The sequence below is a fragment of the Dendrobates tinctorius genome, unplaced genomic scaffold, assembly GCF_039654945.1.
Source record: "Dendrobates tinctorius isolate UK_male_01 unplaced genomic scaffold, ASM3965494v1 ptg000272l, whole genome shotgun sequence".
In the NCBI taxonomy this organism is placed as follows: Eukaryota; Metazoa; Chordata; class Amphibia; order Anura; family Dendrobatidae; genus Dendrobates; species Dendrobates tinctorius.
Window position 1 is genome coordinate 12,834,300 of NW_027361939.1, and position 19,255 is coordinate 12,853,554.

Genomic DNA, 19,255 nt, shown 5'->3' on the forward strand with positions numbered 1-19,255 from the left:
TATGAGACTGATTTGCTTACAACTGTGTTAACGAGGCAAGCTGCGCAAATAGAACTGCAGAAGTTGCTTGTGCCAAGTAGAAAACTTATTTTTTTTCAGATTGTCACTGATAAGACAGCACATCTTTTCCCATATGGTCTAGCGGTTAGGATTCCTGGTTCTCACCCAGGCGACCCGGGTTCAACTCCCGGTATGGGAATGTACTTTTCTGTACTGCCACCAACATTCAAAGACAAAGGTGTTTTTCAGACAAAAGTATTTCAGGTAGAATTTGCGTTAAGCTGTCGAAAATTCTGAACGCCATCTTTTGGTCCGTTCGTTGTGATGAACTTTGGCACAAGATTTAATTTGGTTTCATAGCTCAAATCAATCTCAACTATCCCCTTTTAGAGCAAACGTGTCAAGAGAATCAACAACCCATGTGTCCTGTCTGTCATTTGGGTTCGCAAATTCTTACTTATCAGAAACATTTTAAATCTGAAAGGGAAAGTTCTAATTTGGTGACAGAATCTCTTCAGAAAAGAGGAGACCGCTTCCCCGTGTGAGGATCGAACTCACGAACTTCAGAATATGAGACTGACGCGCTCGCTACTGACGGGTGTTTTTCAGACAAAAGTATTTCAGGTAGATTTTGCGCTTAGCTGTCAAACAGCTCAAATCACTCTCATCTGCCTCTTTATACAGCAAACGGGTCAAGAGAAACAGCAACCCATGTGTCCCATCTGTCATTTGGGTTCACAAATCCTTACTTATCAGAAACGTGTTAGAACTGAAAGGGAAAGTTCTAAGATTTTGACAAAATCTCTTCGGAAAAGAGGAGCCTGCTGCCCCGTGTGAGGATCGAACTCACGACCTTCAGATTATGAGACTGACGCGCTACCTACTGCGCTAACGAGGCAAGATGCACGTGCCAATCTGCAGACGTTTCTTGTGCAAGCCCCCGAGCTGATTTTTTTCAATAGATACCTCAGTGTGTAGCTATCCATTCCCATATGGTCTAGCGGTTAGGATTCCTGGTTTTCACCCAGGCGGCCCGCGTTCGACTCCCGGTATGGGAACGCACCTTTTACTGTACTACTGCCAACAATCAAAGACAGAAATGTATTTTCCAGACAATAATATTTCAGGTAGATTTTGTACTTTGCAGTCAAAAATGCTGAACATCAGGGTATTTGTGGCTCTTACTGACATTTACCACAAGATTTCATTTTGTTTCATAGCTTAAACCATTCTCAACTACACCTTATTACTCCAAAGCGTCAAGGGACGCAACAATCCATGTGTTCTTTCTGTCACTAAGGCTCCTGTTTCCTTTCGAATCGGAAACGTTTCAGTGAGAAAGTTCTGAGTGGGTGACACAATATCCCAAGAAAAGGGGGGAGAATAGTTCCACGTGTGAGGAAAAAACCTCATGAACTTCAGATTACCAACTGACGTGCTAAGTACCATGCTCATGTGGCAACTTTTTTCTTTTGTGATGTAAAAGCTATTTAATCAAAGCAAAAACTTCTTTTTTTTTTTTTTTTTTTTTAATTTATCTTGCTGCTTAGTGTATAACTTGTCCCACGTGGAAAAGTGGATAGGACCTAGTATCCCTGGTCGACTGGTTTACTTCCTGCTATGGGAGTGACACTCCTTTGGAACTAGTACACACATTCAAAAGCTGCCCCATGCCTTGTACGTGGAAACAGTTTAGGAACTAAATTGGTTATGTTTTGGTACTGAATCGGAAAAATCTGTGGCCCTGTAGCCAAGATGGAGACAGAATCGATTGAGAAAACGAGGGACCAGTACCCCGTCTAACAATCGAACGTTCATCTTTCAGCTTATGAGACTGATTTGCTTACAACTGTGTTAACGAGGCAAGCTGCGCAAATAGAACTGCAGAAGTTGCTTGTGCCAAGTAGAAAACTTATTTTTTTTCAGATTGTCACTGATAAGACAGCACATCTTTTCCCATATGGTCTAGCGGTTAGGATTCCTGGTTCTCACCCAGGCGGGCCGGGTTCAACTCCCGGTATGGGAACGCACCTTTTACTGTACTACTGCCAACAATCAAAGACAGAAATGTATTTTCCAGACAATAATATTTCAGGTAGATTTATTACTTTGCAGTCAAAAATGCTGAACATCAGGGTATTTGTGGCTCTTACTGACCTTTAGCACAAGATTTCATTTTGTTTCATAGCTTAAACCATTCTCAACTACACCTTATTACTCCAAAGCGTCAAGGGACGCAACAATCCATGTGTTCTTTCTGTCACTAAGGCTCCTGTTTCCTTTCGAATCGGAAACGTTTCATTGAGAAAGTTCTGAGTGGGTGACACAATATCCCAAGAAAAGGGGGGAGAATAGTTCCACGTGTGAGGAAAAAACCTCATGAACTTCAGATTACCAACTGACGTGCTAAGTACCATGCTCATGTGGCAACTTTTTTCTTTTGTGATGTAAAAGCTATTTAATCAAAGCAAAAACTTCTTCTTTTTTTTTTTTTTTTTTAATTTATCTTGCTGCTTAGTGTATAACTTGTCCCACGTGGAAAAGTGGATAGGACCTAGTATCCCTGGCCGACTGGTTTACTTCCTGCTATGGGAGTGACACTCCTTTGGAACTAGTACACACATTCAAAAGCTGCCCCATGCCTTGTACGTGGAAACAGTTTAGGAACTAAATTGGTTATGTTTTGGTACTGAATCGGAAAAATCTGTGGCCCTGTAGCCAAGATGGAGACAGAATCGATTGAGAAAACGAGGGACCAGTACCCCGTCTAAGAATCGAACGTTCATCTTTCAGCTTATGAGACTGATTTGCTTACAACTGTGTTAACGAGGCAAGCTGCGCAAATAGAACTGCAGAAGTTGCTTGTGCCAAGTAGAAAACTTATTTTTTTTCAGATTGTCACTGATAAGACAGCACAACTTTTCCCATATGGTCTAGCGGTTAGGATTCCTGGTTCTCACCCAGGTGGCCCGGGTTCAACTCCCGGTATGGGAATGTACTTTTCTGTACTGCCACCAACATTCAAAGACAAAGGTGTTTTTCAGACAAAAGTATTTCAGGTAGAATTTGCGTTAAGCTGTCGAAAATTCTGAACGCCATCTTTTGGTCCGTTCGTTGTGATGAACTTTGGCACAAGATTTAATTTGGTTTCATAGCTCAAATCAATCTCAACTAGCCCCTTTTACAGCAAACGTGTCAAGAGAATCAACAACCCATGTGTCCTGTCTGTCATTTGGGTTCGCAAATTCTTACTTATCAGAAACATTTTAAATCTGAAAGGGAAAGTTCTAATTTGGTGACAGAATCTCTTCAGAAAAGAGGAGACCGCTTCCCCGTGTGAGGATCGAACTCACGAACTTCAGAATATGAGACTGACGCGCTCGCTACTGACGGGTGTTTTTCAGACAAAAGTATTTCAGGTAGATTTTGCGCTTAGCTGTCAAACAGCTCAAATCACTCTCATCTGCCTCTTTATACAGCAAACGGGTCAAGAGAAACAGCAACCCATGTGTCCCATCTGTCATTTGGGTTCACAAATCCTTACTTATCAGAAACGTGTTAGAACTGAAAGGGAAAGTTCTAAGTTTTTGACAAAATCTCTTCGGAAAAGAGGAGCCTGCTGCCCCGTGTGAGGATCGAACTCACGACCTTCAGATTATGAGACTGACGCGGGTGTTTTTCAGACAAAAGTATTTCAGGTAGATTTTGCGCTTAGCTGTCAATCATTCTGAACACCAGCTTTTGGTTACATTCATTGTGACGACCTTTGGCACAAGATTTAATTTTTTGTCATAGCTCAAATCACTCTCATCTGCCTCTTTATACAGCAAACGGGTCAAGAGAACCAGCATCCCATGTGTCATTTGGGTTCACAAATCCTTACTTATCAGAAACGTGTTAGAAATGAAGGGGAAAGTTCTAAGTTTTTGACAATATCTCTTCGGAAAAGAGGAGCCCGCTGCCCCGTGTGAGTATCGAACTCACGACCTTCAGATTATGAGACTGACGCGCTACCTACTGCGCTAAGATGCACGTGCCAATCTGCAGACGTTTCTTGTGCAAGCCCCCGAGCTGATTTTTTTCAATAGATACCTCAGTGTGTAGCTATCCATTCCCATATGGTCTAGCGGTTAGGATTCCTGGTTTTCACCCAGGCGGCCCGTGTTCGACTCCCGGTATGGGAACGCACCTTTTACTGTACTACTGCCAACAATCAAAGACAGAAATGTATTTTCCAGACAATAATATTTCAGGTAGATTTTGTACTTTGCAGTCAAAAATGCTGAACATCAGGGTATTTGTGGCTCTTACTGACCTTTAGCACAAGATTTCATTTTGTTTCATAGCTTAAACCATTCTCAACTACACCTTATTACTCCAAAGCGTCAAGGGACGCAACAATCCATGTGTTCTGTCTGTCACTAAGGCTCCTGTTTCCTTTCGAATCGGAAACGTTTCAGTGAGAAAGTTCTGAGTGGGTGACACAATATCCCAAGAAAAGGGGGGAGAATAGTTCCCCGTGTGAGGAAAAAACATCATGAACTTCAGATTACCAACTGACGTGCTAAGTACCATGCTCATGTGGCAACTTTTTTCTTTTGTGATGTAAAAGCTATTTAATCAAAGCAAAAACTTCTTTTTTTTTTTTTTTTTTAATTTATCTTGCTGCTTAGTGTATAACTTGTCCCACGTGGAAAAGTGGATAGGACCTAGTATCCCTGGTCGACTGGTTTACTTCCTGCTATGGGAGTGACACTCCTTTGGAACTAGTACACACATTCGAAAGCTGCCCCGTGCCTTGTACGTGGAAACAGTTTAGGAACTAAATTGGTTATGTTTTGGTACTGAATCGGAAAAATCTGTGGCCCTGTAGCCAAGATGGAGACAGAATCGATTGAGAAAACGAGGGACCAGTACCCCGTCTAAGAATCGAACGTTCATCTTTCAGCTTATGAGACTGATTTGCTTACAACTGTGTTAACGAGGCAAGCTGCGCAAATAGAACTGCAGAAGTTGCTTGTGCCAAGTAGAAAACTTATTTTTTTTCAGATTGTCACTGATAAGACAGCACAACTTTTCCCATATGGTCTAGCGGTTAGGATTCCTGGTTCTCACCCAGGTGGCCCGGGTTCAACTCCCGGTATGGGAATGTACTTTTCTGTACTGCCACCAACATTCAAAGACAAAGGTGTTTTTCAGACAAAAGTATTTCAGGTAGAATTTGCGTTAAGCTGTCGAAAATTCTGAACGCCATCTTTTGGTCCGTTCGTTGTGATGAACTTTGGCACAAGATTTAATTTGGTTTCATAGCTCAAATCAATCTCAACTAGCCCCTTTTACAGCAAACGTGTCAAGAGAATCAACAACCCATGTGTCCTGTCTGTCATTTGGGTTCGCAAATTCTTACTTATCAGAAACATTTTAAATCTGAAAGGGAAAGTTCTAATTTGGTGACAGAATCTCTTCAGAAAAGAGGAGACCGCTTCCCCGTGTGAGGATCGAACTCACGAACTTCAGAATATGAGACTGACGCGCTCGCTACTGACGGGTGTTTTTCAGACAAAAGTATTTCAGGTAGATTTTGCGCTTAGCTGTCAAACAGCTCAAATCACTCTCATCTGCCTCTTTATACAGCAAACGGGTCAAGAGAAACAGCAACCCATGTGTCCCATCTGTCATTTGGGTTCACAAATCCTTACTTATCAGAAACGTGTTAGAACTGAAAGGGAAAGTTCTAAGTTTTTGACAAAATCTCTTCGGAAAAGAGGAGCCTGCTGCCCCGTGTGAGGATCGAACTCACGACCTTCAGATTATGAGACTGACGCGGGTGTTTTTCAGACAAAAGTATTTCAGGTAGATTTTGCGCTTAGCTGTCAATCATTCTGAACACCAGCTTTTGGTTACATTCATTGTGACGACCTTTGGCACAAGATTTAATTTTTTGTCATAGCTCAAATCACTCTCATCTGCCTCTTTATACAGCAAACGGGTCAAGAGAACCAGCATCCCATGTGTCATTTGGGTTCACAAATCCTTACTTATCAGAAACGTGTTAGAAATGAAGGGGAAAGTTCTAAGTTTTTGACAATATCTCTTCGGAAAAGAGGAGCCCGCTGCCCCGTGTGAGTATCGAACTCACGACCTTCAGATTATGAGACTGACGCGCTACCTACTGCGCTAACGAGGAAAGATGCACGTGCCAATCTGCAGACGTTTCTTGTGCAAGCCCCCGAGCTGATTTTTTTCAATAGATACCTCAGTGTGTAGCTATCCATTCCCATATGGTCTAGCGGTTAGGATTCCTGGTTTTCACCCAGGCGGCCCGTGTTCGACTCCCGGTATGGGAACGCACCTTTTACTGTACTACTGCCAACAATCAAAGACAGAAATGTATTTTCCAGACAATAATATTTCAGGTAGATTTTGTACTTTGCAGTCAAAAATGCTGAACATCAGGGTATTTGTGGCTCTTACTGACCTTTAGCACAAGATTTCATTTTGTTTCATAGCTTAAACCATTCTCAACTACACCTTATTACTCCAAAGCGTCAAGGGACGCAACAATCCATGTGTTCTGTCTGTCACTAAGGCTCCTGTTTCCTTTCGAATCGGAAACGTTTCAGTGAGAAAGTTCTGAGTGGGTGACACAATATCCCAAGAAAAGGGAGGAGAATAGTTCCCCGTGTGAGGAAAAAACATCATGAACTTCAGATTACCAACTGACGTGCTAAGTACCATGCTCATGTGGCAACTTTTTTCTTTTGTGATGTAAAAGCTATTTAATCAAAGCAAAAACTTCTTTTTTTTTTTTTTTTAAATTTATCTTGCTGCTTAGTGTATAACTTGTCCCACGTGGAAAAGTGGATAGGACCTAGTATCCCTGGTCGACTGGTTTACTTCCTGCTATGGGAGTGACACTCCTTTGGAACTAGTACACACATTCAAAAGCTGCCCCATGCCTTGTACGTGGAAACAGTTTAGGAACTAAATTGGTTATGTTTTGGTACTGAATCGGAAAAATCTGTGGCCCTGTAGCCAAGATGGAGACAGAATCGATTGAGAAAACGAGGGACCAGTACCCCGTCTAACAATCGAACGTTCATCTTTCAGCTTATGAGACTGATTTGCTTACAACTGTGTTAACGAGGCAAGCTGCGCAAATAGAACTGCAGAAGTTGCTTGTGCCAAGTAGAAAACTTATTTTTTTTCAGATTGTCACTGATAAGACAGCACATCTTTTCCCATATGGTCTAGCGGTTAGGATTCCTGGTTCTCACCCAGGCGACCCGGGTTCAACTCCCGGTATGGGAATGTACTTTTCTGTACTGCCACCAACATTCAAAGACAAAGGTGTTTTTCAGACAAAAGTATTTCAGGTAGAATTTGCGTTAAGCTGTCGAAAATTCTGAACGCCATCTTTTGGTCCGTTCGTTGTGATGAACTTTGGCACAAGATTTAATTTGGTTTCATAGCTCAAATCAATCTCAACTATCCCCTTTTAGAGCAAACGTGTCAAGAGAATCAACAACCCATGTGTCCTGTCTGTCATTTGGGTTCGCAAATTCTTACTTATCAGAAACATTTTAAATCTGAAAGGGAAAGTTCTAATTTGGTGACAGAATCTCTTCAGAAAAGAGGAGACCGCTTCCCCGTGTGAGGATCGAACTCACGAACTTCAGAATATGAGACTGACGCGCTCGCTACTGACGGGTGTTTTTCAGACAAAAGTATTTCAGGTAGATTTTGCGCTTAGCTGTCAAACAGCTCAAATCACTCTCATCTGCCTCTTTATACAGCAAACGGGTCAAGAGAAACAGCAACCCATGTGTCCCATCTGTCATTTGGGTTCACAAATCCTTACTTATCAGAAACGTGTTAGAACTGAAAGGGAAAGTTCTAAGATTTTGACAAAATCTCTTCGGAAAAGAGGAGCCTGCTGCCCCGTGTGAGGATCGAACTCACGACCTTCAGATTATGAGACTGACGCGCTACCTACTGCGCTAACGAGGCAAGATGCACGTGCCAATCTGCAGACGTTTCTTGTGCAAGCCCCCGAGCTGATTTTTTTCAATAGATACCTCAGTGTGTAGCTATCCATTCCCATATGGTCTAGCGGTTAGGATTCCTGGTTTTCACCCAGGCGGCCCGCGTTCGACTCCCGGTATGGGAACGCACCTTTTACTGTACTACTGCCAACAATCAAAGACAGAAATGTATTTTCCAGACAATAATATTTCAGGTAGATTTTGTACTTTGCAGTCAAAAATGCTGAACATCAGGGTATTTGTGGCTCTTACTGACATTTACCACAAGATTTCATTTTGTTTCATAGCTTAAACCATTCTCAACTACACCTTATTACTCCAAAGCGTCAAGGGACGCAACAATCCATGTGTTCTTTCTGTCACTAAGGCTCCTGTTTCCTTTCGAATCGGAAACGTTTCAGTGAGAAAGTTCTGAGTGGGTGACACAATATCCCAAGAAAAGGGGGGAGAATAGTTCCACGTGTGAGGAAAAAACCTCATGAACTTCAGATTACCAACTGACGTGCTAAGTACCATGCTCATGTGGCAACTTTTTTCTTTTGTGATGTAAAAGCTATTTAATCAAAGCAAAAACTTCTTTTTTTTTTTTTTTTTTTTTAATTTATCTTGCTGCTTAGTGTATAACTTGTCCCACGTGGAAAAGTGGATAGGACCTAGTATCCCTGGTCGACTGGTTTACTTCCTGCTATGGGAGTGACACTCCTTTGGAACTAGTACACACATTCAAAAGCTGCCCCATGCCTTGTACGTGGAAACAGTTTAGGAACTAAATTGGTTATGTTTTGGTACTGAATCGGAAAAATCTGTGGCCCTGTAGCCAAGATGGAGACAGAATCGATTGAGAAAACGAGGGACCAGTACCCCGTCTAACAATCGAACGTTCATCTTTCAGCTTATGAGACTGATTTGCTTACAACTGTGTTAACGAGGCAAGCTGCGCAAATAGAACTGCAGAAGTTGCTTGTGCCAAGTAGAAAACTTATTTTTTTTCAGATTGTCACTGATAAGACAGCACATCTTTTCCCATATGGTCTAGCGGTTAGGATTCCTGGTTCTCACCCAGGCGGGCCGGGTTCAACTCCCGGTATGGGAACGCACCTTTTACTGTACTACTGCCAACAATCAAAGACAGAAATGTATTTTCCAGACAATAATATTTCAGGTAGATTTATTACTTTGCAGTCAAAAATGCTGAACATCAGGGTATTTGTGGCTCTTACTGACCTTTAGCACAAGATTTCATTTTGTTTCATAGCTTAAACCATTCTCAACTACACCTTATTACTCCAAAGCGTCAAGGGACGCAACAATCCATGTGTTCTTTCTGTCACTAAGGCTCCTGTTTCCTTTCGAATCGGAAACGTTTCATTGAGAAAGTTCTGAGTGGGTGACACAATATCCCAAGAAAAGGGGGGAGAATAGTTCCACGTGTGAGGAAAAAACCTCATGAACTTCAGATTACCAACTGACGTGCTAAGTACCATGCTCATGTGGCAACTTTTTTCTTTTGTGATGTAAAAGCTATTTAATCAAAGCAAAAACTTCTTTTTTTTTTTTTTTTTAATTTATCTTGCTGCTTAGTGTATAACTTGTCCCACGTGGAAAAGTGGATAGGACCTAGTATCCCTGGCCGACTGGTTTACTTCCTGCTATGGGAGTGACACTCCTTTGGAACTAGTACACACATTCAAAAGCTGCCCCATGCCTTGTACGTGGAAACAGTTTAGGAACTAAATTGGTTATGTTTTGGTACTGAATCGGAAAAATCTGTGGCCCTGTAGCCAAGATGGAGACAGAATCGATTGAGAAAACGAGGGACCAGTACCCCGTCTAAGAATCGAACGTTCATCTTTCAGCTTATGAGACTGATTTGCTTACAACTGTGTTAACGAGGCAAGCTGCGCAAATAGAACTGCAGAAGTTGCTTGTGCCAAGTAGAAAACTTATTTTTTTTCAGATTGTCACTGATAAGACAGCACAACTTTTCCCATATGGTCTAGCGGTTAGGATTCCTGGTTCTCACCCAGGTGGCCCGGGTTCAACTCCCGGTATGGGAATGTACTTTTCTGTACTGCCACCAACATTCAAAGACAAAGGTGTTTTTCAGACAAAAGTATTTCAGGTAGAATTTGCGTTAAGCTGTCGAAAATTCTGAACGCCATCTTTTGGTCCGTTCGTTGTGATGAACTTTGGCACAAGATTTAATTTGGTTTCATAGCTCAAATCAATCTCAACTAGCCCCTTTTACAGCAAACGTGTCAAGAGAATCAACAACCCATGTGTCCTGTCTGTCATTTGGGTTCGCAAATTCTTACTTATCAGAAACATTTTAAATCTGAAAGGGAAAGTTCTAATTTGGTGACAGAATCTCTTCAGAAAAGAGGAGACCGCTTCCCCGTGTGAGGATCGAACTCACGAACTTCAGAATATGAGACTGACGCGCTCGCTACTGACGGGTGTTTTTCAGACAAAAGTATTTCAGGTAGATTTTGCGCTTAGCTGTCAAACAGCTCAAATCACTCTCATCTGCCTCTTTATACAGCAAACGGGTCAAGAGAAACAGCAACCCATGTGTCCCATCTGTCATTTGGGTTCACAAATCCTTACTTATCAGAAACGTGTTAGAACTGAAAGGGAAAGTTCTAAGTTTTTGACAAAATCTCTTCGGAAAAGAGGAGCCTGCTGCCCCGTGTGAGGATCGAACTCACGACCTTCAGATTATGAGACTGACGCGGGTGTTTTTCAGACAAAAGTATTTCAGGTAGATTTTGCGCTTAGCTGTCAATCATTCTGAACACCAGCTTTTGGTTACATTCATTGTGACGACCTTTGGCACAAGATTTAATTTTTTGTCATAGCTCAAATCACTCTCATCTGCCTCTTTATACAGCAAACGGGTCAAGAGAACCAGCATCCCATGTGTCATTTGGGTTCACAAATCCTTACTTATCAGAAACGTGTTAGAAATGAAGGGGAAAGTTCTAAGTTTTTGACAATATCTCTTCGGAAAAGAGGAGCCCGCTGCCCCGTGTGAGTATCGAACTCACGACCTTCAGATTATGAGACTGACGCGCTACCTACTGCGCTAAGATGCACGTGCCAATCTGCAGACGTTTCTTGTGCAAGCCCCCGAGCTGATTTTTTTCAATAGATACCTCAGTGTGTAGCTATCCATTCCCATATGGTCTAGCGGTTAGGATTCCTGGTTTTCACCCAGGCGGCCCGTGTTCGACTCCCGGTATGGGAACGGACCTTTTACTGTACTACTGCCAACAATCAAAGACAGAAATGTATTTTCCAGACAATAATATTTCAGGTAGATTTTGTACTTTGCAGTCAAAAATGCTGAACATCAGGGTATTTGTGGCTCTTACTGACCTTTAGCACAAGATTTCATTTTGTTTCATAGCTTAAACCATTCTCAACTACACCTTATTACTCCAAAGCGTCAAGGGACGCAACAATCCATGTGTTCTGTCTGTCACTAAGGCTCCTGTTTCCTTTCGAATCGGAAACGTTTCAGTGAGAAAGTTCTGAGTGGGTGACACAATATCCCAAGAAAAGGGGGGAGAATAGTTCCCCGTGTGAGGAAAAAACATCATGAACTTCAGATTACCAACTGACGTGCTAAGTACCATGCTCATGTGGCAACTTTTTTCTTTTGTGATGTAAAAGCTATTTAATCAAAGCAAAAACTTCTTTTTTTTTTTTTTTTTTAATTTATCTTGCTGCTTAGTGTATAACTTGTCCCACGTGGAAAAGTGGATAGGACCTAGTATCCCTGGTCGACTGGTTTACTTCCTGCTATGGGAGTGACACTCCTTTGGAACTAGTACACACATTCGAAAGCTGCCCCGTGCCTTGTACGTGGAAACAGTTTAGGAACTAAATTGGTTATGTTTTGGTACTGAATCGGAAAAATCTGTGGCCCTGTAGCCAAGATGGAGACAGAATCGATTGAGAAAACGAGGGACCAGTACCCCGTCTAAGAATCGAACGTTCATCTTTCAGCTTATGAGACTGATTTGCTTACAACTGTGTTAACGAGGCAAGCTGCGCAAATAGAACTGCAGAAGTTGCTTGTGCCAAGTAGAAAACTTATTTTTTTTCAGATTGTCACTGATAAGACAGCACAACTTTTCCCATATGGTCTAGCGGTTAGGATTCCTGGTTCTCACCCAGGTGGCCCGGGTTCAACTCCCGGTATGGGAATGTACTTTTCTGTACTGCCACCAACATTCAAAGACAAAGGTGTTTTTCAGACAAAAGTATTTCAGGTAGAATTTGCGTTAAGCTGTCGAAAATTCTGAACGCCATCTTTTGGTCCGTTCGTTGTGATGAACTTTGGCACAAGATTTAATTTGGTTTCATAGCTCAAATCAATCTCAACTAGCCCCTTTTACAGCAAACGTGTCAAGAGAATCAACAACCCATGTGTCCTGTCTGTCATTTGGGTTCGCAAATTCTTACTTATCAGAAACATTTTAAATCTGAAAGGGAAAGTTCTAATTTGGTGACAGAATCTCTTCAGAAAAGAGGAGACCGCTTCCCCGTGTGAGGATCGAACTCACGAACTTCAGAATATGAGACTGACGCGCTCGCTACTGACGGGTGTTTTTCAGACAAAAGTATTTCAGGTAGATTTTGCGCTTAGCTGTCAAACAGCTCAAATCACTCTCATCTGCCTCTTTATACAGCAAACGGGTCAAGAGAAACAGCAACCCATGTGTCCCATCTGTCATTTGGGTTCACAAATCCTTACTTATCAGAAACGTGTTAGAACTGAAAGGGAAAGTTCTAAGTTTTTGACAAAATCTCTTCGGAAAAGAGGAGCCTGCTGCCCCGTGTGAGGATCGAACTCACGACCTTCAGATTATGAGACTGACGCGGGTGTTTTTCAGACAAAAGTATTTCAGGTAGATTTTGCGCTTAGCTGTCAATCATTCTGAACACCAGCTTTTGGTTACATTCATTGTGACGACCTTTGGCACAAGATTTAATTTTTTGTCATAGCTCAAATCACTCTCATCTGCCTCTTTATACAGCAAACGGGTCAAGAGAACCAGCATCCCATGTGTCATTTGGGTTCACAAATCCTTACTTATCAGAAACGTGTTAGAAATGAAGGGGAAAGTTCTAAGTTTTTGACAATATCTCTTCGGAAAAGAGGAGCCCGCTGCCCCGTGTGAGTATCGAACTCACGACCTTCAGATTATGAGACTGACGCGCTACCTACTGCGCTAACGAGGCAAGATGCACGTGCCAATCTGCAGACGTTTCTTGTGCAAGCCCCCGAGCTGATTTTTTTCAATAGATACCTCAGTGTGTAGCTATCCATTCCCATATGGTCTAGCGGTTAGGATTCCTGGTTTTCACCCAGGCGGCCCGTGTTCGACTCCCGGTATGGGAACGCACCTTTTACTGTACTACTGCCAACAATCAAAGACAGAAATGTATTTTCCAGACAATAATATTTCAGGTAGATTTTGTACTTTGCAGTCAAAAATGCTGAACATCAGGGTATTTGTGGCTCTTACTGACCTTTAGCACAAGATTTCATTTTGTTTCATAGCTTAAACCATTCTCAACTACACCTTATTACTCCAAAGCGTCAAGGGACGCAACAATCCATGTGTTCTGTCTGTCACTAAGGCTCCTGTTTCCTTTCGAATCGGAAACGTTTCAGTGAGAAAGTTCTGAGTGGGTGACACAATATCCCAAGAAAAGGGAGGAGAATAGTTCCCCGTGTGAGGAAAAAACATCATGAACTTCAGATTACCAACTGACGTGCTAAGTACCATGCTCATGTGGCAACTTTTTTCTTTTGTGATGTAAAAGCTATTTAATCAAAGCAAAAACTTCTTTTTTTTTTTTTTTTTAATTTATCTTGCTGCTTAGTGTATAACTTGTCCCACGTGGAAAAGTGGATAGGACCTAGTATCCCTGGTCGACTGGTTTACTTCCTGCTATGGGAGTGACACTCCTTTGGAACTAGTACACACATTCAAAAGCTGCCCCATGCCTTGTACGTGGAAACAGTTTAGGAACTAAATTGGTTATGTTTTGGTACTGAATCGGAAAAATCTGTGGCCCTGTAGCCAAGATGGAGACAGAATCGATTGAGAAAACGAGGGACCAGTACCCCGTCTAACAATCGAACGTTCATCTTTCAGCTTATGAGACTGATTTGCTTACAACTGTGTTAACGAGGCAAGCTGCGCAAATAGAACTGCAGAAGTTGCTTGTGCCAAGTAGAAAACTTATTTTTTTTCAGATTGTCACTGATAAGACAGCACATCTTTTCCCATATGGTCTAGCGGTTAGGATTCCTGGTTCTCACCCAGGCGGGCCGCGTTCAACTCCCGGTATGGGAACGCACCTTTTACTGTACTACTGCCAACAATCAAAGACAGAAATGTATTTTCCAGACAATAATATTTCAGGTAGATTTTGTACTTTGCAGTCAAAAATGCTGAACATCAGGGTATTTGTGGCTCTTACTGACCTTTAGCACAAGATTTCATTTTGTTTCATAGCTTAAACCATTCTCAACTACACCTTATTACTCCAAAGCGTCAAGGGACGCAACAATCCATGTGTTCTTTCTGTCACTAAGGCTCCTGTTTCCTTTCGAATCGGAAACGTTTCATTGAGAAAGTTCTGAGTGGGTGACACAATATCCCAAGAAAAGGGGGGAGAATAGTTCCACGTGTGAGGAAAAAACCTCATGAACTTCAGATTACCAACTGACGTGCTAAGTACCATGCTCATGTGGCAACTTTTTTCTTTTGTGATGTAAAAGCTATTTAATCAAAGCAAAAACTTCTTCTTTTTTTTTTTTTTTTTTAATTTATCTTGCTGCTTAGTGTATAACTTGTCCCACGTGGAAAAGTGGATAGGACCTAGTATCCCTGGCCGACTGGTTTACTTCCTGCTATGGGAGTGACACTCCTTTGGAACTAGTACACACATTCAAAAGCTGCCCCATGCCTTGTACGTGGAAACAGTTTAGGAACTAAATTGGTTATGTTTTGGTACTGAATCGGAAAAATCTGTGGCCCTGTAGCCAAGATGGAGACAGAATCGATTGAGAAAACGAGGGACCAGTACCCCGTCTAAGAATCGAACGTTCATCTTTCAGCTTATGAGACTGATTTGCTTACAACTGTGTTAACGAGGCAAGCTGCGCAAATAGAACTGCAGAAGTTGCTTGTGCCAAGTAGAAAACTTATTTTTTTTCAGATTGTCACTGATAAGACAGCACAACTTTTCCCATATGGTCTAGCGGTTAGGATTCCTGGTTCTCACCCAGGTGGCCCGGGTTCAACTCCCGGTATGGGAATGTACTTTTCTGTACTGCCACCAACATTCAAAGACAAAGGTGTTTTTCAGACAAAAGTATTTCAGGTAGAATTTGCGTTAAGCTGTCGAAAATTCTGAACGCCATCTTTTGGTCCGTTCGTTGTGATGAACTTTGGCACAAGATTTAATTTGGTTTCATAGCTCAAATCAATCTCAACTAGCCCCTTTTACAGCAAACGTGTCAAGAGAATCAACAACCCATGTGTCCTGTCTGTCATTTGGGTTCGCAAATTCTTACTTATCAGAAACATTTTAAATCTGAAAGGGAAAGTTCTAATTTGGTGACAGAATCTCTTCAGAAAAGAGGAGACCGCTTCCCCGTGTGAGGATCGAACTCACGAACTTCAGAATATGAGACTGACGCGCTCGCTACTGACGGGTGTTTTTCAGACAAAAGTATTTCAGGTAGATTTTGCGCTTAGCTGTCAAACAGCTCAAATCACTCTCATCTGCCTCTTTATACAGCAAACGGGTCAAGAGAAACAGCAACCCATGTGTCCCATCTGTCATTTGGGTTCACAAATCCTTACTTATCAGAAACGTGTTAGAACTGAAAGGGAAAGTTCTAAGTTTTTGACAAAATCTCTTCGGAAAAGAGGAGCCTGCTGCCCCGTGTGAGGATCGAACTCACGACCTTCAGATTATGAGACTGACGCGGGTGTTTTTCAGACAAAAGTATTTCAGGTAGATTTTGCGCTTAGCTGTCAATCATTCTGAACACCAGCTTTTGGTTACATTCATTGTGACGACCTTTGGCACAAGATTTAATTTTTTGTCATAGCTCAAATCACTCTCATCTGCCTCTTTATACAGCAAACGGGTCAAGAGAACCAGCATCCCATGTGTCATTTGGGTTCACAAATCCTTACTTATCAGAAACGTGTTAGAAATGAAGGGGAAAGTTCTAAGTTTTTGACAATATCTCTTCGGAAAAGAGGAGCCCGCTGCCCCGTGTGAGTATCGAACTCACGACCTTCAGATTATGAGACTGACGCGCTACCTACTGCGCTAAGATGCACGTGCCAATCTGCAGACGTTTCTTGTGCAAGCCCCCGAGCTGATTTTTTTCAATAGATACCTCAGTGTGTAGCTATCCATTCCCATATGGTCTAGCGGTTAGGATTCCTGGTTTTCACCCAGGCGGCCCGTGTTCGACTCCCGGTATGGGAACGCACCTTTTACTGTACTACTGCCAACAATCAAAGACAGAAATGTATTTTCCAGACAATAATATTTCAGGTAGATTTTGTACTTTGCAGTCAAAAATGCTGAACATCAGGGTATTTGTGGCTCTTACTGACCTTTAGCACAAGATTTCATTTTGTTTCATAGCTTAAACCATTCTCAACTACACCTTATTACTCCAAAGCGTCAAGGGACGCAACAATCCATGTGTTCTGTCTGTCACTAAGGCTCCTGTTTCCTTTCGAATCGGAAACGTTTCAGTGAGAAAGTTCTGAGTGGGTGACACAATATCCCAAGAAAAGGGAGGAGAATAGTTCCCCGTGTGAGGAAAAAACATCATGAACTTCAGATTACCAACTGACGTGCTAAGTACCATGCTCATGTGGCAACTTTTTTCTTTTGTGATGTAAAAGCTATTTAATCAAAGCAAAAACTTCTTTTTTTTTTTTTTTTTTAATTTATCTTGCTGCTTAGTGTATAACTTGTCCCACGTGGAAAAGTGGATAGGACCTAGTATCCCTGGTCGACTGGTTTACTTCCTGCTATGGGAGTGACACTCCTTTGGAACTAGTACACACATTCGAAAGCTGCCCCGTGCCTTGTACGTGGAAACAGTTTAGGAACTAAATTGGTTATGTTTTGGTACTGAATCGGAAAAATCTGTGGCCCTGTAGCCAAGATGGAGACAGAATCGATTGAGAAAACGAGGGACCAGTACCCCGTCTAAGAATCGAACGTTCATCTTTCAGCTTATGAGACTGATTTGCTTACAACTGTGTTAACGAGGCAAGCTGCGCAAATAGAACTGCAGAAGTTGCTTGTGCCAAGTAGAAAACTTATTTTTTTTCAGATTGTCACTGATAAGACAGCACAACTTTTCCCATATGGTCTAGCGGTTAGGATTCCTGGTTCTCACCCAGGTGGCCCGGGTTCAACTCCCGGTATGGGAATGTACTTTTCTGTACTGCCACCAACATTCAAAGACAAAGGTGTTTTTCAGACAAAAGTATTTCAGGTAGAATTTGCGTTAAGCTGTCGAAAATTCTGAACGCCATCTTTTGGTCCGTTCGTTGTGATGAACTTTGGCACAAGATTTAATTTGGTTTCATAGCTCAAATCAATCTCAACTAGCCCCTTTTACAGCAAACGTGTCAAGAGAATCAACAACCCATGTGTCCTGTCTGTCATTTGGGTTCGCAAATTCTTACTTATCAGAAACATTTTAAATCTGAAAGGGAAAGTTCTAATTTGGTGACAGAATCTCTTCAGAAAAGAGGAGACCGCTTCCCCGTGTGAGGATCGAACTCACGAACTTCAGAATATGAGACTGACGCGCTCGCTACTGACGGGTGTTTTTCAGACAAAAGTATTTCAGGTAGATTTTGCGCTTAGCTGTCAAACAGCTCAAATCACTCTCATCTGCCTCTTTATACAGCAAACGGGTCAAGAGAAACAGCAACCCATGTGTCCCATCTGTCATTTGGGTTCACAAATCCTTACTTATCAGAAACGTGTTAGAACTGAAAGGGAAAGTTCTAAGTTTTTGACAAAATCTCTTCGGAAAAGAGGAGCCTGCTGCCCCGTGTGAGGATCGAACTCACGACCTTCAGATTATGAGACTGACGCGGGTGTTTTTCAGACAAAAGTATTTCAGGTAGATTTTGCGCTTAGCTGTCAATCATTCTGAACACCAGCTTTTGGTTACATTCATTGTGACGACCTTTGGCACAAGATTTAATTTTTTGTCATAGCTCAAATCACTCTCATCTGCCTCTTTATACAGCAAACGGGTCAAGAGAACCAGCATCCCATGTGTCATTTGGGTTCACAAATCCTTACTTATCAGAAACGTGTTAGAAATGAAGGGGAAAGTTCTAAGTTTTTGACAATATCTCTTCGGAAAAGAGGAGCCCGCTGCCCCGTGTGAGTATCGAACTCACGACCTTCAGATTATGAGACTGACGCGCTACCTACTGCGCTAACGAGGCAAGATGCACGTGCCAATCTGCAGACGTTTCTTGTGCAAGCCCCCGAGCTGATTTTTTTCAATAGATACCTCAGTGTGTAGCTATCCATTCCCATATGGTCTAGCGGTTAGGATTCCTGGTTTTCACCCAGGCGGCCCGTGTTCGACTCCCGGTATGGGAACGCACCTTTTACTGTACTACTGCCAACAATCAAAGACAGAAATGTATTTTCCAGACAATAATATTTCAGGTAGATTTTGTACTTTGCAGTCAAAAATGCTGAACATCAGGGTATTTGTGGCTCTTACTGACCTTTAGCACAAGATTTCATTTTGTTTCATAGCTTAAACCATTCTCAACTACACCTTATTACTCCAAAGCGTCAAGGGACGCAACAATCCATGTGTTCTGTCTGTCACTAAGGCTCCTGTTTCCTTTCGAATCGGAAACGTTTCAGTGAGAAAGTTCTGAGTGGGTGACACAATATCCCAAGAAAAGGGAGGAGAATAGTTCCCCGTGTGAGGAAAAAACATCATGAACTTCAGATTACCAACTGACGTGCTAAGTACCATGCTCATGTGGCAACTTTTTTCTTTTGTGATGTAAAAGCTATTTAATCAAAGCAAAAACTTCTTTTTTTTTTTTTTTTTAATTTATCTTGCTGCTTAGTGTATAACTTGTCCCACGTGGAAAAGT

General features: G+C 42.0%; 23 non-coding genes across 23 annotated transcripts; 18 read left to right on the top strand and 5 right to left on the bottom strand.

Annotated features, from left to right (window-relative positions):
- Positions 1-127: 127 nt before the first annotated feature.
- On the top strand, positions 128-199 carry TRNAE-CUC (transfer RNA glutamic acid (anticodon CUC)). The gene has a single exon. It is a non-coding gene; the product is annotated as a tRNA-Glu (tRNA).
- A 626-nt stretch (positions 200-825) lies between these two features.
- Positions 826-898, bottom strand: TRNAM-CAU (transfer RNA methionine (anticodon CAU)). The gene has a single exon. It is a non-coding gene; the product is annotated as a tRNA-Met (tRNA).
- Positions 899-986: 88 nt separating this feature from the next.
- On the top strand, positions 987-1,058 carry TRNAE-UUC (transfer RNA glutamic acid (anticodon UUC)). The gene has a single exon. It is a non-coding gene; the product is annotated as a tRNA-Glu (tRNA).
- Positions 1,059-1,954: 896 nt separating this feature from the next.
- Positions 1,955-2,026, top strand: TRNAE-CUC (transfer RNA glutamic acid (anticodon CUC)). The gene has a single exon. It is a non-coding gene; the product is annotated as a tRNA-Glu (tRNA).
- Positions 2,027-2,922: 896 nt separating this feature from the next.
- TRNAE-CUC (transfer RNA glutamic acid (anticodon CUC)) lies at positions 2,923-2,994 on the top strand. Its single transcript has one exon. It is a non-coding gene; the product is annotated as a tRNA-Glu (tRNA).
- A 1,118-nt stretch (positions 2,995-4,112) lies between these two features.
- On the top strand, positions 4,113-4,184 carry TRNAE-UUC (transfer RNA glutamic acid (anticodon UUC)). Its single transcript has one exon. It is a non-coding gene; the product is annotated as a tRNA-Glu (tRNA).
- An 893-nt stretch (positions 4,185-5,077) lies between these two features.
- TRNAE-CUC (transfer RNA glutamic acid (anticodon CUC)) lies at positions 5,078-5,149 on the top strand. Its single transcript has one exon. It is a non-coding gene; the product is annotated as a tRNA-Glu (tRNA).
- Positions 5,150-6,114: 965 nt separating this feature from the next.
- Positions 6,115-6,187, bottom strand: TRNAM-CAU (transfer RNA methionine (anticodon CAU)). Its single transcript has one exon. It is a non-coding gene; the product is annotated as a tRNA-Met (tRNA).
- An 88-nt stretch (positions 6,188-6,275) lies between these two features.
- On the top strand, positions 6,276-6,347 carry TRNAE-UUC (transfer RNA glutamic acid (anticodon UUC)). Its single transcript has one exon. It is a non-coding gene; the product is annotated as a tRNA-Glu (tRNA).
- Positions 6,348-7,239: 892 nt separating this feature from the next.
- TRNAE-CUC (transfer RNA glutamic acid (anticodon CUC)) lies at positions 7,240-7,311 on the top strand. The gene has a single exon. It is a non-coding gene; the product is annotated as a tRNA-Glu (tRNA).
- A 626-nt stretch (positions 7,312-7,937) lies between these two features.
- TRNAM-CAU (transfer RNA methionine (anticodon CAU)) lies at positions 7,938-8,010 on the bottom strand. Its single transcript has one exon. It is a non-coding gene; the product is annotated as a tRNA-Met (tRNA).
- Positions 8,011-8,098: 88 nt separating this feature from the next.
- TRNAE-UUC (transfer RNA glutamic acid (anticodon UUC)) lies at positions 8,099-8,170 on the top strand. The gene has a single exon. It is a non-coding gene; the product is annotated as a tRNA-Glu (tRNA).
- Positions 8,171-9,066: 896 nt separating this feature from the next.
- Positions 9,067-9,138, top strand: TRNAE-CUC (transfer RNA glutamic acid (anticodon CUC)). Its single transcript has one exon. It is a non-coding gene; the product is annotated as a tRNA-Glu (tRNA).
- An 892-nt stretch (positions 9,139-10,030) lies between these two features.
- On the top strand, positions 10,031-10,102 carry TRNAE-CUC (transfer RNA glutamic acid (anticodon CUC)). The gene has a single exon. It is a non-coding gene; the product is annotated as a tRNA-Glu (tRNA).
- Positions 10,103-11,220: 1,118 nt separating this feature from the next.
- Positions 11,221-11,292, top strand: TRNAE-UUC (transfer RNA glutamic acid (anticodon UUC)). Its single transcript has one exon. It is a non-coding gene; the product is annotated as a tRNA-Glu (tRNA).
- An 893-nt stretch (positions 11,293-12,185) lies between these two features.
- Positions 12,186-12,257, top strand: TRNAE-CUC (transfer RNA glutamic acid (anticodon CUC)). The gene has a single exon. It is a non-coding gene; the product is annotated as a tRNA-Glu (tRNA).
- Positions 12,258-13,222: 965 nt separating this feature from the next.
- TRNAM-CAU (transfer RNA methionine (anticodon CAU)) lies at positions 13,223-13,295 on the bottom strand. Its single transcript has one exon. It is a non-coding gene; the product is annotated as a tRNA-Met (tRNA).
- An 88-nt stretch (positions 13,296-13,383) lies between these two features.
- TRNAE-UUC (transfer RNA glutamic acid (anticodon UUC)) lies at positions 13,384-13,455 on the top strand. The gene has a single exon. It is a non-coding gene; the product is annotated as a tRNA-Glu (tRNA).
- A 1,860-nt stretch (positions 13,456-15,315) lies between these two features.
- Positions 15,316-15,387, top strand: TRNAE-CUC (transfer RNA glutamic acid (anticodon CUC)). The gene has a single exon. It is a non-coding gene; the product is annotated as a tRNA-Glu (tRNA).
- Positions 15,388-16,505: 1,118 nt separating this feature from the next.
- Positions 16,506-16,577, top strand: TRNAE-UUC (transfer RNA glutamic acid (anticodon UUC)). Its single transcript has one exon. It is a non-coding gene; the product is annotated as a tRNA-Glu (tRNA).
- Positions 16,578-17,470: 893 nt separating this feature from the next.
- On the top strand, positions 17,471-17,542 carry TRNAE-CUC (transfer RNA glutamic acid (anticodon CUC)). Its single transcript has one exon. It is a non-coding gene; the product is annotated as a tRNA-Glu (tRNA).
- A 965-nt stretch (positions 17,543-18,507) lies between these two features.
- Positions 18,508-18,580, bottom strand: TRNAM-CAU (transfer RNA methionine (anticodon CAU)). The gene has a single exon. It is a non-coding gene; the product is annotated as a tRNA-Met (tRNA).
- An 88-nt stretch (positions 18,581-18,668) lies between these two features.
- On the top strand, positions 18,669-18,740 carry TRNAE-UUC (transfer RNA glutamic acid (anticodon UUC)). Its single transcript has one exon. It is a non-coding gene; the product is annotated as a tRNA-Glu (tRNA).
- The last annotated feature ends 515 nt before the right edge of the window (positions 18,741-19,255 follow it).